General features: G+C 41.7%; 1 protein-coding gene across 2 annotated transcripts in view; it reads left to right on the forward strand.

Annotated features, from left to right (window-relative positions):
- CALN1 (calneuron 1) overlaps positions 1–19,686 on the forward strand; it is a 430,726-nt gene that overhangs the window by 67,846 nt on the left and 343,194 nt on the right. The window contains exon 1 of one of the 2 annotated variants that reach the window (XM_059897527.1): positions 7,297–7,324. The exons of the other annotated variant lie outside the window; for it this stretch is intronic. The gene's annotated coding sequence lies outside the window, so the exon portion shown is untranslated. Of the gene's footprint in view, positions 1–7,296; positions 7,325–19,686 lie in introns of those variants that run through there. 2 annotated transcript variants of the gene reach the window in all.

The raw sequence follows: 19,686 nt of genomic DNA on the forward strand, positions 1-19,686 counted from the left end.
GCTCTATTTTTAGTTTTTTGAGGAACCTCCATGCTGTTCTCCATAGTGTCTGTATCAATTTACGTTCCCACCAACAGTGCAAGAGGGTTCCCTTTTCTCCACACCCTCTCCTGCATTTATTGTTTGTAGATTTTTTTGAGGATGGCCATTCTGACCGGTGTGAGGTGATACCTCATTGTAGTTTTGATTTGCATTTCTCTAATGATTAGTGATGTTGAGCATCCTTTCATGTGTCTGTTGGCAATCTGTATATCTTCTCTGGAGAAGTGTCTGTTTAGGTTTTCTGCCCATTTTTGGATTGGGTTGTTTGTTTTTTTGATATTGAGCTGCATGAGCTGCTTGTAAATTTTGGAGATTAATCCTTTGTCAGTTGCTTCATTTGCAAATATTTTCTCCCATTCTGAGGGTTGTCTTTTCGTCTTGTTTATAGTTTCCTTTGCTGTGCAAAAGCGTTTAAGTTTCATTAGGTCCCATTTGTTTATTTTTGTTTTGATTTCCATTTCTCTAGGAGGTGGGTCAAAAAGGATCTTGCCATGTTTTACATCATAGAATGTTCTTCCTATGTTTTCCTCTAAGAGTTTTATAGTGTCTGGCCTTACATTTAGGTCTTTAATCCATTTTGAGCTTATTTTTGTGTATGGTGTTTGGGAGTGTTCTAATTTCATTCTTTTACATGTAGCTGTCCAGTTTTCTCAGCACCACTTATTGAAGAGGCTGTCTTTTCTCCATTGTATATTCTTGCCTCCTTTATCAAAAATAAGGTGACCATATGTGCATGGGTTTATCTCTGGGCTTTCTATCCTGTTGCATTGATCTACTGACATTTTATATCTGTTTCTATTGAGGGGTTCTTTTGTAAAAATGACTTGTAAGAACTCTAATAGGAAGAATAGTACCCTGTGTTTATTCTATGTTGCAAAAATTTCCAGGTTTGCTGTTTATCTTTTTATTTCTTTTATATTATTTTTAACTTACTTTTTTTTTTAACGTTTTAAGCAAATTTTTATCCTCCCCTTTTAAATATTTAAGTTCTGGAATCATGCTTAGAAAATGCTTCCTCACCCCCAAGAGTACATAAATATTTACCTCTAAATTTAACATTTTCCTTCTATATTAAAAAAATATATTAATGTAGTGTATTGCACAGAGCTTAAAAGTTGAGTAGTATTCAATGGCTTCTTACACCAAGTGGCATGGCATCTGTGACTGTATTTCTGTTTTGTAAATAAGTTCATATGTACCTTTTTTTAAACAAACTTATGGTTACTGGGGGGAAGGGGGGGAGGGATAAACTGGGAGGTTGGGATTGACATATACACACTACTGTATATAAAATAGATAACTAATAAGGACCTACTGTATAGCACAGGGAACTCTACTCAATACTCTGTGATGACCTATATGGGAAAAGAATCTACAAAAGAGTGGATATACGTATATGTATAACTGATTCACTTTGCTATATAGCAGAAACTAACACAACATTGTAAATCAACTATACTCCATTAAAAATTTTTTAAAAAGTGGCATGGCAGTCCCTTGCCGTCCTGGGGAGGTGCTCTGTGAAGCAGGGGTCCAAGGAGCTTGGGTGCAGGAATTCTGCCATCAGGTCGGGGCCCCCTAGTCCTGTGCACACACTGACCCCTACATCCTCGTGGGCAGTGGGCACCGCATCCCAGCCCTGCGCTGGGCCTGGGGTGCCCTCTCATTCGTTTTTGCCAAGGCTGGCCTGCTGGCTTTCAGGATACAGGGCACAGGAACCCTGGGGACAGGGCTCTTCTGTCTGCCCGTGATCTGGGCCCCCAAGGCACCGGCAATGGCCAGTGTGCACCTCGCAGGGTTCTGGCACCGACTGCCTGGCTTCTTCCTAGTGTAGACCCTTGACAGGCACAGAATCCCTGTTACCCTTCACTCTGCGAAGGTGGTAACTCCTTCTGCCGTCTGCCTTTCACATCTCCTCTGAGACCTCTCCAGCCACTTCCCTTTGTCCTTGTGCCTTACAAAGGAATAGCTCCCCTGCCCCCCGTCCTTCATTTTTAATTGAGCGGCATTTGGGGAATGAAAGGTGATAAATGAGTAAGATTGATTTGACCGTGTTTACCAGAAATCTAATATATATTTTTATCATTAAATGTTTAAATCCATCTGATATTTAATTTTGGCTATGATATGATATAGGGATCTAACTTTATTTTTTTTCCAAATTGTTGTCAATATTTCCAATACTGAATTGAAGAATTTGTTGAATTCTAAATTGAATAATTTAGAAAAGCTGGTTTTGTCATGTTCCAAATTATCATACTCATTTGGGCTCATGTCTAATCTGTTGGTTCTCCTCCACTGTAGCATCTATTCATTTTCCTGGTTTAATTATAGTAACTTTAAAAATCTTTGACAGGGCAAATTTCCCCTTATTGTTTCTTATATTTTAAAATTGCCAATTTTTTTTTAATGGGAAAATAATTATGATTTTTTATAGTCACTATTTATCCAGATGTACCAGAGCTTTCAACTTGTCAAAACCATTTTTTAAAAAAAAAAGCTGCAGTTGTCATTTTTTTCCTTAGACTCACTTGTCCTTCCTGAATTTTCTAAACCTGAGGCATCTTTTCCGAAATTATATTTCAAAAAAGTTATGTTGTGAAAAAAAACCCCCCAAAAACCCTGGAATGGAATTTCTTGGTGTGTGTAGCTTACCTGTAACCCAGTCTTCTGTCCCCTCAAGTTCAAAGTGGCACAGTGCTGTCAGTCATGGGGAGCACAGTTTGTGCGTATAACCTGGGTTCAAAAGCAAAAACCACCACAACATAGAGGAGTGACTCACTGGAACCAGACTTCTCCTTGTCGTCTGGGCAGGTGGCCCTTGGCAATGCTGGGAGGGGTCAGCTGAATGTTCCAGGCGTGAGTGGATCTTACATGGCTGGAAATGGCTGCCTTGTGGCAGGTGCCTTCTGTCATCTTTGGTTTGCTCCTTCCCTGTTTTCTCACCACTTTCCTGTGCATCTATCCTGTTCCCTTGAATCATCCCTATTTTTCTTTAAAGTCTGGGCCCAGCTATGGAATCTGAACCTTTACAGATCACCTTACTCCTCTTTACAAAAATACATGTATATATCTCCATCCCATGTGTTTTGATCCTTTCATAATAGACCATCTTCATTTTCCTTGTTAGCCACTTCTAAAACGTCACACTGTTCCTGGTGTGTTTCAATGCCGATGTCATCAGATGCATCAAATTTCCCCACTGCCATCCCAGCTGCTGACTGAGGTCTGGAACTCCCCGAGGTCTTGTCTAAGGTGGCACCGGGGGATATCAGCATCATAGCCGCTGAGGTCACATCCTTTTTGCTCTTCCCTCCCTTCGCCGCCTGGACCTTCCTTGCCCACTGATGTTAGTGAGCACTGCGAGATTGAGACCATTGCTGTGGGTAATAGGGTCCTGAGTGCCAGGAGCCGGATGCATTGCTTACCATGTGCCAGGCTCTACCCTAAGTATCTTCTGGAGAATCCCAGGCAATACTTATCACTGCTCAATGAGGTAGATACCTTATGACTCCCATTGCATGGATGGGGAAACTATGCCTCAGAAGGGTTGCGTTGCCTAGGGTTTTACTGCTAGAATGTGGCAGAGCCAGGACCGGGTCAGGGGTCTGATTGGCCTGAACGTCAGTCGGCAATGCTGTTTCTATGTGAGTGTTTGGAGGCCTAAGGGTTGGGAAAGGCCTCCTCCCTGAGCAAGTCCTTGAGTTGGAATTAGGAAGGGCCACCAATAGCAGAGGCTGATGACCTGAAGGGGTGGTACGTGGGGCACGAAGGGAGACTCTGGCAGGGCACTCAGGTGGGAGAGGGCTGGCAGGTGTCCCTTTGGAGGTGTTGGCACCTTAACCGGAATCTGTTTCTTTCCTCAGCCTCCGGGCTGAAACCCCCTGCCCCCCGGGCAGCCTTAAAGAAGGAGGCACAGGCAAAGCACATCCTCATGTAAACTTGGACCATCATCCTGGCCCTGGTGAGTAAGGTCATTTCAGGAGAGAGTGAGGAGAAGATGACTAAATTAGGTTGGCTTTTGTACCTCTTTGGCTTGGAGTACAGTGTGGGAAGCGGTCCAGCGTTGCTTTTCCTGGCTGGCTGGAGGACAGAAGAAGACAGCAAACAGTAGGGGACCTTGCTCTCGTGTTTGTTTTGCCTCTTGGTGCCCTTCGCTGCCTGCCACTCGTGATCCATCAGCTTCCCTCGTGTGCCCTCGGCCAAGGGCTCTTAAAGGTGGCTTCCTTTCCTCCGCGATGGCCGCCACCCCCGAGTTCCTTGAGTCCCCATTTGTTGACCGATGTGAATGCTTCCCTCCGCCATGTTTTCTGTGCTGCCTTTTCCACCCGATAGGTTTGTGTGTCCAGTCCACAGGACCTCGGCTGGGACCCTTTGTCAGAGGAGAGGGTTCCATTCCTGAATTTCTTGGGCCTTTTGAGTCTCACGCTGGCCTCCAGTGTATTTCTTTGTAGACAGACTAGTGTGTATGTTTCAAAGAACAGAGGCCCTCCCTCATATTACGGCGTCAGAAAGAGGAATACACATTTCTAGGATAAATGAATGCCTTGATTGGTGCTCTCGGTCCATCCCAGGATGAGCTCTGCACATTCTCTCGTTGGAACCGGCCTCTAGGTCCCTGTCCTACGAGGCAGCTGGGGAGGTTTTCCTTAAGTGTGGCCTCTGGAGCCAAACCACTCGGGTTTAAGCTCCTGCTCTACCACTGACTCGCTCTGCACTATTCGGAGCCGTTTTAAAATTTGCGCGTGCTTCATTTTCCTCATCTGTAAAATGGGGATAATATTAATCCCGCCTCACAAAGTATAACCGAGATGTTACTTAACATTGCTTAATTAGAATTGCCTACCACACAGTAAGCCCTCTAAAAAGAGTCACTAGTTATATGCCTGACCTATTCTGAGAAATTTTCCTTTGGTATTTTCAGGCCAGGTGGGCATGGTACCCAGAGAAACTTCTAGCATCGTTACGGCTCCATGAGAGTTCTTGGTCCTGAGTTTTACTTTTGTGCCCCTACTGGCCCCAGGGACGTGTCTTGTTCCGGGTTTACTATGGAAGCGTCGTAACTCCAGGGGATGCATCATCTTATTTCCTCTCTGTCACGGTGGTTCTCTGAAGGACAAGCTTCTTCATATCATTCATTCATTTATTCATGTATTCATGCATGCGTGCATCCAACAGACATTTTGAGTACTCCTTGTATGCCTGACACTGGGCTCGATGCTGGGACAACATTGTGTCTGAAGAGCTCAGAGTCTGGTTGTACTTTGTGGATTTTTGCTGTTGTTGATGATATTTGGTTTTTATGTCTCTTGAGCATAGAATAGCTTCTCATTTCTTTCAGCAGATTCCTCTCCACCACAGAGTCTTTGTGAAGGTTGGATCGTGACCAAGAGGGCTCACAGGATGTCCTCCCGATGAACTCAGCATCTTGGGTTGTGTTCATTTTTGGTCTCTGCATTTGGCGTCTCCCGTCAGCTGGGACCCTCCTCTTGCCAGCAGAAGTTCCTGAGGTGACTGGCACCCTGCCTTCGCTGTCCTCTGCCTGGCTGCTGGGGTGACCTTGTGTCCTGTTTGTGACATTCTTGGGGCCACCCACTATCTTGGGCACTGCTGCCTTCAGGGCCCCAGTGCCTAGCCTGCAGGTGAGAGGCCTGTGCCCAGGGTCAGCCTCCTGCCACCACCTGGACCACAGGCTCAGCCAGGATGCTTGCTTCTGAGCCTCACTCTTTTCCAAGTGCCCAGCTCTCAAGCAGTTGTGTGGCTCAGATAGTCCTTGATCTTGAGGACCTGGGCGGTGCCTCTGCTGTAACACCATCCTGGATCACAGGATTCTAGATGACCTAAGTCCATGCTGCTTGAACAGCTGAATGGATGAACGTGACCTCCCTTGTGGCTAGATCTGCTTCAAACCCCCCACCCCCCCATCCTCAGGCATACCCCCAGTTTTAAGGCAGAATGAAATCTCAGAAAAATTAAGTCCTTGTCCTCAGCGCTATAGCCTTATTTCCAAATATTCTTATGCTGTCAACTCCGAAACAATAAGTAAATTTCAGGCCACTTTCCATTCGAATGATGAATTGAATGAATCTAATTTACATGCTTTTCATGTAAATTGGCCCAAATGAGGCTATATCTCCAGGGGTCCTGTACCTTTCTCTGTCAATCTCTTATAGCCTCTTCTTGGTAAAACAGGGCTAATTCAAGTTTAAAAAAATAACAGGAAGTGGCAGACTTTTAGACTTCCGCTTGGTCTTGTCCATCTTCAACTATATTTGCTCCCAACTTGGTTAGTCTCTATGGACAGAATTGTGTCCCTTCCAAAATGTATATGTTGAAGCCCTAACCCCCAATGGGGTGGTGATTGAAGGTGGGGCCTTTGGAAGATAATTAGGTTTAGATGAGGTCATGAGGTCCCCTCGTGATGGGATTAGTGCCCTTATAAGAAGAGACCCCACAGTTTGCTTGCTCTCCCTCTCTTCCCACCACGTGGGGACACAGTGAGAAAGCAGCTGTCTAAAAACCAGGAGGAGAGCTCTCACCGGAAACCAATGCTGGCACCTTGACCTTGGACTACTAACTTCCGTAACTGTGAGAAAACAAATTTCTGTTGTTTAAACCACCCAGTCTACGAAATTTTGTTATGGCAGCTAGTAAAGAATTGGAAGAGCCATTCTGAAGAACTCTCTACAGTCAATATTGGGGACCGTGTACAGCTATTCTCCGCAGATCCAGCAATCTCTTGCTTCCCACTGTCTTGGGTGGAGGGCTCCCAACTCAGCCAACAGGAACCCCCACCTTTGCAGAAAGGTGTCTAGGGCTCTCAGTTTGATACAGATGCCCGAGCAGCCAGAAGTGTCTAGAAGAGGTAGCAGGACATCTTTATATGAGGATCACAGAAGAAGAGACATAAAATATATTAAAATTAAATCCTTTCATATTCAACTTATTAATTAAAAAAAGATTATAATAGCCTTCGGGGGAGCCTTAAAAAGCAGCTGAATTTTTTGTGTAATTACTTTCAGAAAGAACAACTCAAAATCATCTGCCAGAAGCATCTCTGTTGGCAGGCGAGCTTCAGCATCCCTGTGACACTGGTGGACAGTTCCTTCCACCAGGTGCATTCATCTAATCACCAGCCAGCTCTGGATCCTTGGAAATTCACGGAGAGACGGTGCCATTCAAAATCAAGATTGGTTTAGGAGATGCACATCCGTTCTGGTCGACACAGCCTGTTCTTGACGCTCGCCCTTTACGTTCTCTGGTCAAGGCTCTCTCTTCCAAGGTCTGTGCTGGAGCCACATCGTGTGCTCGCACTCGATGGCTGTGGGTCATTTGAGTCCTGGCCTTGAAGCAGCCTTGGTTCTGCCTTCAGGCTCCCTGGGGCCCTACCCCCACGTGGAGGAAATTCCAGGCAGACTCTTTAGTTTGTAAAATGCTGTTAGTTTCTTTCTAGCTATAAAAATGAAATAGACCCATGGTACAGAGTGGGGAAAGTTCAAACAAATAAGAATACAATGACAGTAAATCCATCACTCAGCAGTGACTAGTATTTACATTTTGGTTGATTTCCTTCCAGTAACTTTTTCTGTGACTAGGTATATCAATATATATCATATATATATATGAGACTAGGTGTAATAATTATATTTATATAGCTGTGATTCTGCTCTCCATATAATTTTATGGCTTGACCTTATAAAGGTAATAGAAGAATAGGATAATAAAAAAGCAATAGAAGTGGGTACAAATGAAATGTAAGAGTCCCCACCAGCCAAACTTTACGTGTCAGAGGAAACTATTTTTAATCGTTTGTCTTTGTGAGTGCCTGTGGTGGGTGAAATCACTCTAAATGAAGTGCTTCTGTGTTTTTGATTCTCCACCTTAAATGGAATCTCTCCAACTTCTCTTATGAACGATAGATTCCTGCTGCCTTACAGCACTCCTCCCTTTCACCTTCCAGTGACTTTTATTTTTAAATCTTTAAGTTAAATAGCTTTATTGCTTTAGCTCATCTATTTAAATCTTTATTGCTTCATTCATTTTAAGCAGTACCTTTTGACCTCCCACCATGAAAGACAAGGTACTTCACACCGCACAATCCTTTATCCTTTTTTAAAAATTTATTTATTTATTTATTTATTTTCGGCTGCTGTTGGGCCTTCGTTGCTGCACGCGGGCTTTCTCTACTTGCGGTGAGTGGGGCTACTCTTCGTTGTGCTGCGTAGGCTTCTCATTGCGGTGGCTTGTTGTCGAGCATGGGCTTTAGGTGCACGGGCTTCAGTAGTTGTGGCACACAGGCTTCAGTAGTTGTGGCTTGAGGGCTCTAGAGCGCAGGCTTCAGTAGCTGTGGCGCACGGGCTTAGTTGCTCCGCGGCATGTGGGATCTTCCCGGACCAGGGCTCGAACCAGTGTCCCCTGAATTTGCAGGTGGATTCTTAACCACTGCACCACCAGGGAAGCCCTCTTTTTCCTTTTTTAACCACTTTTATCACTAGACCATCATGGGGTCAAATACACTCTGTTCTCTGTCTAGAATCGAAACTTCCATGATTCGTCTATTGATTTCAGGTTCAAAAACAAAATAGTGTTTATAATACTATGATTATGTAAATATTATTCCCTGCAGAAACAAACATTGCATCATTAACCCTGTGCCATTTGTAGGAGAAATGTATAAAAAAAGACCCAAACAAATCGTAACTTGGAAGGAAGAGTGAAGGAGGGGGGGAGACCCACTCTACTTATATTTGACATTTTTAAATAACTTTTTTAGAAGTTCTGTTTTATATTGCTAATATAAATAGTATTTTTAATTGAAATATAGTTGATTTACAACATTATATTGGTTTCAGGTGTGTAACACAGTGATTCAATATTTTTATAGATTGTACTCCATTTAAAGTTATTACAAAACAATGGCTATATTTCCCTGTGTTGTGCAATATATCCTTGTTGATTATCTATTTTGTATGTAGTAGTTTGTATCTCTTAATCCCCTACCCCTATTTTGCCCCCCGCTTCCCTCTCCCACTCATTTCTCTATATCTGTAAGTCTGTTTCTTTTTTTGTTATATACATTCGTTTGTTTTTTAGATTCCGCATATAAGTGATAACATACAGTATTTGTCTTTCTCTGACTTATTTCACTGAGCATAATACTCTCTAGGTCATCCACGTTGTTGCAAATGGCAGAATTTCATTCTTTTTTATGGCTGAGTAGTATTCCATTGTGTAAATATGCCACGTCTTCTTTATCCATTCATCTGTTGATGGACAGTTAGGTTGCTTCCATATCTTGCCTATCGTAAATACTGCTGCTGTGAACATTGAGGTGCATGTATCTTTTTGTATTTGACATTTGCTATGGACATTTGGCCTCTCCTTCTTTTCCAGCAGATGATCCAGCTTCCGCTGCTGTTGGCTGCTGCGAGTCCCGTTTTTCCCTGCCTTCGGGACTCTGTGTCTTATTTGCTCCCACAGTGGTCCTCTGGGATTGCACCTCATCCATAGATTTCACCCACCAATTGGATCCCAAGTTCTGTAATTTCTTGGATGCCTTCTGTGTTTTGCTGAAATCATTTTTTGAGTGATTCTGTTAGGAAGTGTCTATGGATGGGAAACTTTCTAAGCCCCTATCTTGATTGGATTTGTCAATTAATTTTTCCTGTGAGGCTAAAGGGCTTGTTCCATTGTCACCTAGTATCTGATGATGCCAATGTGCACCTAATGCCGGTATGATTGTCATTCATTAGAAAGTTGTCTGTTCTCTCTGTCAGAGACTTGAGAGTGCTTTCTTTACGCTTGTGTTCTGAAACATTATGAGGTTTTAGATGATGGATGAAGTTCTGGCTATTTGACAGGCCTTTTCAGTCTGAAGGTTCATATCATCAGCTCTTGAAGTTTTTTCTTCTATTCTCTCATTCTGAAATGCTTCTTAAGTGGATGTGGCCCTTCTGTGTTAATCCTTACTGTTTATTAATTAATTTTTTTATTGCTATTTTGCTATATTTTCTGTGCTTTCCATGACTTCTCGCTCTAGTGCTTCTGATTTTTTCTCCAATCAAAATTTTCACTTCCCTGAATTCTTGATCTCAGACTGCACATTTTTCGTGGCAGCCTTTCAGATCTCCCTGAAGTGTTATGTGAGCATTCTTTCGACTTGTCTACTCTTTCCAGAATCTTCCTCGTTGTTTCTGAGGTCACCTTTTTTTGTCCTGCCCTTTGGTGATGCTGATTTTCTTTTTTTTTAAATTAATTAATTGATTTATTTTATTTTTGGCTGCGTTGGGTCTTCATTGCTGCGTGTGGGCTTTCTCTAGTTGTGGCAAGCGGGGGCTACTCTTCGTTGCAGTGTGCAGGCTTCTTATTGCGGTGGCTTCTCTTATTGTGGAGCATGGGCTCTAGGCATGTGGGCTCCAGTAGTTGTGGCACGTGGGCTCAGTAGTTGTGGCTCGCGGACTCTAGAGCGCAGGGTCAGTAGTTGTGGCGCATGGGCTTAGTTGCTCCGTGGCATGTGGGATCTTCCCGGACCAGGGTTTGAACCTGTGTCCCCTGCATTGACAGGTGGATTCTTAACCACTGCGCCACCAGGGAAGTCTCTGATGCTGATTTCCTTGAAGTCTCTGGCAATCCTTGTTTGACCATTGGCATTTCTGACATGTCTGAATGAAATGTGTCAAGAGTCAGGTTTCCTCTGAACACCAGCCTCCCCCCACCAAATGAGAGGAATGGCAGCAAACCTTCAGAGGGTGGGCCATGTTGATGAGCAAGATTCATTTTAAGGGTCAAGACTGGAAAGGGGTGAACACGTTGCCCTCATGCAAATGCCAGAGGAGGAAGGTCTCACCCCGGGGCACCCGCACCAACCCTCAGGCACGTCGCTCCTTTTAAAAGACCTTGTTCTCTGAGTGGGAGAGCCAGCTCACTGTTCCAAGTAAAAGGCTTTAATGAGTCCCTCCGGGTCCACCCCATCTTCATCCAGCTCTTCGTACCAGTCACCTCGGGGTGCTCTGTGGCATCCCACCACTCCTGTCTCCACCGTGGCCTTCCCTTGTCACACTTCCAGCCCTGCCTCACTCGGCTTAACTTCATCCATCAAGATGAGCAAAATAATTCTGCCTTCCAGAGATCTGCCAATTTTTTGGACTGACAGTCGTCTCCCTCTCCTCCATATTCAAAGCCTTTATGATTTTATTACATTTTGCTCCTCTATACCATGATTTTAATGGCATTTTAGGAGAGAGAAGTATGTTCAGTTTTCCTTCTTGAAGTACTTCCTAGAGTTAACAGCATGTTATAAAGATTTCTGACATCATTAAAAGTTTAGGGAACATCACTGATGCACAGCATACACTGATATGAATGTACTTTGCTTATCGATTTCTATACTTTTAGATTTTTGTCTTGTTTTCTTCTTTCTTCCCTTCTTTTCTTGTCTTTGTTTTTCCATTTTACATACAATGCAACACAATATTTTGGTGCACAAATCTTTGACCATTTCTCAGGATAGATTTCAAACAATGGAGTTTTGGGGTCAAAAGGTGAGAACCATCTTTTGAATGGATACCTAATTGCGAAGTTGTTTTCTCTAAGCTGTTGTTTTAACTGCTACAAAGTACTAGTCCCATTACAACCTCACTAGCATGTTAAAAACAAACAAAACCCTCCCACACTGAAAAAGCCGATAACAGCATACAAATTACATTTCTTGATTACTTATGAGCTCAACTACTGTTGTCATATGTTTTATTGTTGTCTTTCCAGTTTAGTGAATTGTCTGCTGTGTCCTTTTTGAACTCCCTGTTTGCCTCTCACTCTTATTTATAGTGTTTATAATGTTTAGAAGTTTACATTGTTATAATGGCAAGGCTCTCAATCTTTTCCTTTGTAATTTCTTTAGCTATATTTCAACTTTGAATGTCCTTTAACTATAAAAGATGAGTTAAATTTTTACATATATTTCACTCTAGATTTTGATTATATGATGTTTTCTGGGTCTACTCCTTTTAAACAGTCTTGTGGTTTCCTTTTATGTCTTACTGCATTAAGTAGAACTTGTAGAATAGTGTTACTTAACAGTAGAAGTAATGGGCACTTTGTCTTTTTTCTGATTTTTAACAGCAATGTCTCTGCAGTGATTTTCAAAGTGGGGTGTGTAAGGTGTTCTTTTGGGGTGTAGGGAGAAAAGGGAAGAAGGAAGAAATTACACTTTACTAATATTCATTGTAGAGAGTGACACTGACAGTCCTCAGTTGCCCATATGTGTGCTGGTCTGGTGTGACAGGTGTGATGTGTTCAAGAAGGTGGGCACCCTATAAAGTGAGGTATTGCTGTAGGACCTTCCTCATGCACTTGTTACCAGTTACTTGTGACACAAGTGCCTGGCTGGGGGATTTACAGGTAATATTAGTCAATTTTAACTAGACTAACACCCAGAAAATAAGCAAGATGCCTGCCAAGGAGCCCCAGCTTTTGGATCATACTGATAATGCAGGCCCAAGCGGACCACAAGACAATGGCCAAGTTGGCGTTTCCTGTGCTTCCCAAAGGAGATCTTCATCAGCCACTTCATGGGTTAAAATTGACAAGCCAGCAGATTGGGCAAAAACTTAAAAAACTTCTAAAAGACTACTTAAAATGTTGATCTATATTCACTTTCATGAAAAATGAAACCTGGTCTAATCTTTGAAATGAGATGGAAAATGACCCTCAATGCCTTTTGTACCCCAAGAAACTGTGCAGCTTATATCAGGGCAAAGGTCTTCAAAGAGTTGTCAAACAGAAAGCAGAGTCACACACTTTCTGTCATAAACAGGCAAATGGTCCACGTCTGTGATCTCTTCTGAGATGGCAGGATGTTGCCTGCTACACACACTGAAAGATGACATTTTAACAAAGATCGAGGAAATAACTGCTTTTTAAAAAAAATCTTTGTTGGAGTGTAATTGCTTTACACTGACGTGTTAGTTTCTGCTGTATAACCAAGTGAATCAGCTATACATATACATACATACCTATATCTCCTCCCTCTTGCGTCTCCCTCCCACCCCTCCATCCCACCCCTCTAGGTGGACACAGAGTACCGAGCTGATCTCCCTGTGCTATGCGGCTGCTTCCCACTAGCTATCTATTTGACATTTGGTAGTGTATATATGTCCATGCCACTCTCTCACTTTGTCCCAGCTTACCCTTCCCCCTCCCCGTGTCCTCAAGGCCATTCTCTATGTCCGCGTCTTTATTCCTGTCCTGCCCCTAGGTTCTTCAGAACCCTTTTTTTTTTTTTTTTTAAGATTCCACATATATGTGTTAGCATACGGTATTTGTTTTTCTCTTTCTGACTTACTTCACTCTGTATGACAGTCTCTAGGTCCATCCACCTTGCTACAAATAACTCAATTTCGTTTCTTTTTATGGCTGAGTAATATTCCATTGCATATATGTGCCACAAATTCTTTATCCATTCATCTGTCGATGGACATTTAGGTTGCTTCCATGTCCTGGCTATTGTAAATAGAGCTGCAATGAACATTGTGGTACATGACTCTTTGAATTATGGTTTCCTCAGGGTATATGCCCAGTAGTGGGATTGCTGGGTCATATGGTAGTTCTATTTTTAGTTTTTTGAGGAACCTCCATACTGTTCTCCATAGTGGCTGTATCAATTTACATTCCCACCAACAGCTCAAGAGGGTTCCCTTTTCTCCACACCCTCTCCAGCATTTATTGTTTGTAGATTTTTTGATGATGGCCATTCTGACCAGTGTGAGGTGATACCTCATTGTAGTTTTGATTTGCATTTCTCTAATGATTAGTGATGTTGAGCATCCTTTCTTGTGTTTGTTGGCAATCTGTATATCTTCTTTGGAGAAATGTCTATTTAGGTCTTCTCCCCATTTTTGGATTGGGTTGCTTATTTTTTTGATATTGAGCTGCATGAGCTGCTTGTATATTTTGGAGGTTAAACATGGAGGCTAAACAATACACTACTAAATAACCAAGAGATCACTGTAGAAATCAAAGAGGAAATAAAAAAATGCCTAGAAATAAATGACAATGAAAACATGACGACCCAAAACCTATGCAATGCAGCAAAAGCAGTTCTAAGAGGGAAGTTTATAGCAATACAATCCTACCTCAAGAAACAAGAAACATCTCAAATAAACAACCTAACCTTACACCTAAAGCAATTAGAGAAAGAAGAACAAAAAACCCCCAAAGTTAGCAGAAGGAAAGAAATCATAAAGATCAGACCAGAAATAAATGAAAAAGAAATGAAGGAAATGATAGCAAAGATCAATAAAACTAAATGCTGGTTCTTTGAGAAGATAAACAAAATTGGTAAACCATTAGCCGGGCTCATCAAGCAAAAAAGGGAGAACACTCAAATCAATAGAATTAGAAATGAAAAAGTAGAAGTAACAACTGACACTGCAGAAATACAAAGGATCATGAGAGATTAGTACAAGCAACTATATGCCAATAAAATGGACAAATTCTTAGTAAAGCACAACCTTCTGAGACTGAACCAGGAAGAAATAGAAAATATAAACAGACCAATCACAAGCACTGAAATTGAAACTGTGATTAAAAATCTTCCAACAAACAAAAGCCCAGGACCAGATGGCTTCACAGGCAAATTCTATCAAACATTTAGAGAAGAGCTAACACCTATCCTTCTCAAACTCTTCCAAAATATAGCAGATGGAGGAACACTCCCAAATTCATTCTACGAGGCCACCATCACCCTGATACCAAAACCAGACAAAGATGTCACAAAGAAAGAAAACTACAGGCCAATATCACTGATGCACATAGATGCAAAAATCCTCGACAAAATACTAGCAAACAGAATCCAACAGCACACTAAAAAGATCATACACCATGATCAAGTGGGGTTTATCCCAGCAATCCAAGGATTCTTCAATATATGCAAATCAATCAATGTGATACACCATATTAACAAACTGAAGGATAAAAACCATATGATCATCTCAATAGATGCAGAAAAAGGTTTCGACAAAATTCATCACCCATTTATGATAAAAACCCTTCAGAAAGTAGACATAGAGGGAACTTACCTCAACATAATAAAGGCCATATATGACACACCCACAGCCAACATTGTTCTCAATGGTGAAAAACTGAAAGCATTTCCTCTAAGATCAGGAGCAAGACAAGGTTGCCCACTCTCACCACTATTACTTAACATAGTTTTGGAATTTTTAGCCACAGCAATCAGAGAAGAAAAAGAAATAAAAGGAATCCAAATCAGAAAAGAAGAAGTAAAACTGTCACTGTTTGCAGATGACATGATACTATACATAGATAATCCTGAGGATGCTACCAGAAAACTACTAGAGCTAATCAATGAATCTGGTAAAGTAGCAGGATACAAAATTAATGCACAGAAATCTCTTGCATTCCTATACACTAATGATGAAAAATCTGAAAGAGAAATTAAGGAAGCACTCCTATTTACCGTTACAACAAAAAGAATAAAATACTTAGGAATAAACCTACCTAAGGAGACAAAAGACCTGTATGCAGAAAACTATAAGACACTGATGAAGGAAATTAAAGATGTGACAAACAGATGGAGAGATATACCATGTTCTTGGATTGGAAGAATCAACATTGTGAAAATGACTATACTACCCAAAGCAATCTACAGATTCAATGCAATCCTTATCAAACTACCAATGGCATTTTTCACAGAACTAGAACAAAAAATTTCACAATTTGTATGGAAACACAAAAGACCCTGAATAACCAAAGCAATCTTGAGAAAGAATAATGGAGCTGGAGGAATCAGGCTCCCTGACTTCAGAAATAATTGCTTTTTAGGGGAAACTCATGCTCAAAACTCAAAAACAGTTTTGAGAATGGATGGTTTTGGAAATCTTTCTACCATTGTGTGATTTTGTTGCTAAAAAACTGTTGTGAGTGTGCTATCTACGAACTCAAATCTGTGAAGTTGAAAAATCTGAAGGCTTCCCTCTTGGCACGGTGGTTAAGAATCTGTTTGCCAATGCAAGGGACATGGGTTCGAGCCCTGCCCTGGGAAGATCCCACATGCCGTGGAGCAACTAAGCCTGTGAGCCACAACTACTGAGCTTGTGCTCAAGAGCCACAGCTACTGAAGCCTGCGCGCCCAGAGTCCGTGTTCCACAACAAGAGAAGCCACCCAATGAGAAGCCCGCGCACCGCAAGGAAGAGTAGCCCCAGCTCACCACAACTAGAGAAAGCCGGCACACAGCAAGGAAGACCCAACACAGCCAAAAATAAAAACAAACAAATAAATTAATTTTAAAAAAAATCTGGAAACAATTTTGTTAACTTCTTAAGAATCTTCCAAATGAAGAAATCGATTTTTTTTTGTTAAAAATATGAAAGTGCAACCGCTTTGAGTCAGTTTGCAAAATCACCTGTTGATATTCAGGAAGATGAAACTTTACCAGCGAAATATCAGCAAAAATCTTGGCATGCTTGTGGGATGGATTGAAGAATGAATATTGTGATTTAGTAAACACTGCCAATGACATTTTTCTTCCATTTGGATCTGTAAATTTTTTTGAGGTGTATTTTTGGTTATGGCAGATGTTTTAATCAAGTATGGAAATACACCCAACCTAAAACCAGATCTTCAAATCACTGTATAACAAAATGTTATGTCAAGATTTTCAGTGAGCATGAATAATAGTAAATCACACTGCTTTCAATAAAAATCCAATTTCTGTATTTTGAGAAAAAAAGCATTCATTTAAGCAGTGTTTTAAATTTATTAGTCTAGAGTTGCACACAGAATTCTCATATTTCATACTGTTGTCTATTTGTGCTTTCCCTGTTTGTTTTAATAAAGTTGTCAGAGATTTGTCTGGTTTATTGCTTTTGTGTCAGAGAACCAGCTCTTTTAATTTATCTGTTTTCTAATTCATCTCTCTCTCATTATTTCGTTTTTTCTGTTTTCTTAATTTATTTTGTTCTTTTTCTAAAACGTTCATGTTGAAGACTTTTATTTATTTATTTATGTATTTTTGGCTGTGTTGGGTCATTGTTGCTGCGAACAGGCTTTCTCTAGTTGCAGTGAGCGGGGGCTACTCTTTGTTGCGGTGCGCGGGCTTCTCATTGCAGTGGCTTCTCTTGTTGCAGAGCTCGGGCTCTAGGTGCGTGGGCTTCAGTAGTTGTGGCTCACGGGCTCCAGAGTGCAGGCTCAGTAGTTATGGCACCCTGGCTTAGTTGCTCCGCTGCATGTGGGATCTTCCTGGACCAGGGCTCGAACCCCTGTCCCCTGCATTGGCAGGCGGATTCTTAACCATTGAGCCACCAGGGAAGCCCTTGAAGACTTATTTAGTGTTTATATTTTTCTTAAAAAGAGTAAGTGCATTTAAAGACCTCACAGCTTATCTGAATAATACTTTGCTATACCTCATATGCTTTTTAATAAGAACTATTTCCCTTTTTAAATTTTTAATAGAGCCTATAATTTAAATTTTAATTTAAACTTTGATCTAGGAGTATATTAAAAATTTCAATTTTAATGAATAAGTTCTAGAGATCGAAGGTACAGCATGGTGATTATAGCTAATAATACTGTATCATATACTTGAAACTTGCTAAGAGAGTAGGTCTTAAATGTTCTCACCACAAAAAAGAGAAAGGGTAATTATGGGACATGTTGGAGGTGTTAGGGAAAGCTATGGTGGTCATCCTTTTGCAACATATAAGGCTATCAACATCTTGTACGGCTTAGACTTACACAATGTTGTATGTCAGTTGTATCTCAACAAAGTTAGAAAAAAATGTCTTAGCATTTAAAAATATTGAATTTTATTATTGTTTCTGTTTATATTCAACTGTCCCAGACCTGCTTTTGAAGACCTTTACTGAAGTTTGCTTTGTGGTCTTATATTTGATAAATTTTTGTAAATGTTCCACAGATATCTGAAAAGTGATCTCTGGGAGGTTGTGGGGACACACACACACACACACTCATATACAGATACACATCAAATCGGCCTTCATAGAAATATGTCTACATCATTCATATCCTCTTTGTTTTTGTTTTTTGCCCAAGTAATTTGCCAAAGGCTTAGAGGGTGTCTTTAAAATCTTCACCAGTTTTTAAAATCAAAAATATATTTAAATTATTTTTGCTTTATAATGATATGTATATGATGCATAAAGGTTTGTGACTAATATATATATATATATATTTTTTGGATTTTCCCCTTTTTAAACATACCTTCACTATACTTTAAGTGCTTTTTATTTTAAATTGCTTTTCAGTTAGAACTTTCTTTTCTTTGACCTTTGCCTTTAAGTCTTTTCGCATAATTTAATTTGTAAACTTCTCTACTCATTTTACTTTAAATGACCTTTAAAGCCAGTAGCGGGTAGTGATTGTGTCTCTGTTGTGTCTGCTTGCTGTTACGAAGGGAGCTGCGTTTCATCTTGTTCCTCTGTGGGTAACCTGTATTTTCTAACCTGGATGCTCAGAAGACATTTCCTTGTCTTTGAAATTCAGAAATGTCACAAGGATATCTAGTTCTGTCAGCGTGGTCACTAAGCTAACGTGGATTATTTTCCTGCAACAAATGAAGAGATGCTGGATAAACATATAACAAAAAAGTTAACTCTGTAGCTCAGCCAGTCCTTTGCCTGCTTGCTTACAAATTTATCCTTCTCTCTCCCCCTGCTCCACTCTGTATAGTAGGGTCTGTCCAAGCAAACTGCGTTTCCAGATTCCCTGGCCAAAGGGAGGCACCAACAGGAGGTGAGAAGGTGAGGACAGAGAGGGGGGCTCCCCACCCCTACCTGCCTTTGACCGATGTCTCCATGTGCCTCTCCCTCTTAAGGGTTCCTGCCCTGCATCTTGGCAGAGCAGAGCTTTTCCCTGCATGGTCCCAGATCCTATTGGGCGACCCCTACCATGGTTCTAGCGCCTCTGGGCACCCCACCTTTGAGGTCCTGGTCATACTGCCATCGCCATATGTCCCTCCAGAGTAGGGGTAGGAGCAACTTTCTGCTATTGCTAATCTCTGCTAACCAGCCTCTCGGCAGGGGGTTGGGGGGGTGCTTTTCAGCCCTTCTGTCCCCTTGGTAGGTAGCTCACTGTTGCACATCTTTTTATTGAACTAGCTGACATAGGCTCTGTTTTCCTGACTACACTTTTCCTATTTTACACATTAAAATAACTTAGTGTGAAAGAAAGGAAGGGGAAACTCAGATCCCAGAGAGGAAAGCGTAGGGGTGGATGCTGCTTCAGGGTAGGGAAACCCCCAAAGGCTCTGGCAGTTGGGAGTCTTAATGTTCATGCCGGGAGGAAAGGTGTGGTCTTGGGTCCACCGCAGGCAGGAAGCAGGAACTCAGACCCTGGTTTGGCTGCCCGTCCCATGAGAGGGGACTAGACTCAGTCTGCCCACTGCTTAGCAAAGTGGTTGAGATGCTTATGTCTACCAGGAACTATGGCTGCCAAAGGTAAAGGCCCCCGTGACAAATGAGAACTCGAAACCTGTGCCTCGGGGATGTGCAGTCCATATCTACACTACCCATGTGGTGCAGGCCTTCCAGGCCAAGAATGAATGGACAAACTGGTCCCCAACTGGTGAAGCCTATGGCACCTGTGCCTCGGGCACAGATCTCTGT

The sequence above is a fragment of the Balaenoptera ricei genome, chromosome 15, assembly GCF_028023285.1.
Source record: "Balaenoptera ricei isolate mBalRic1 chromosome 15, mBalRic1.hap2, whole genome shotgun sequence".
NCBI lineage: Eukaryota > Metazoa > Chordata > Mammalia > Artiodactyla > Balaenopteridae > Balaenoptera > Balaenoptera ricei.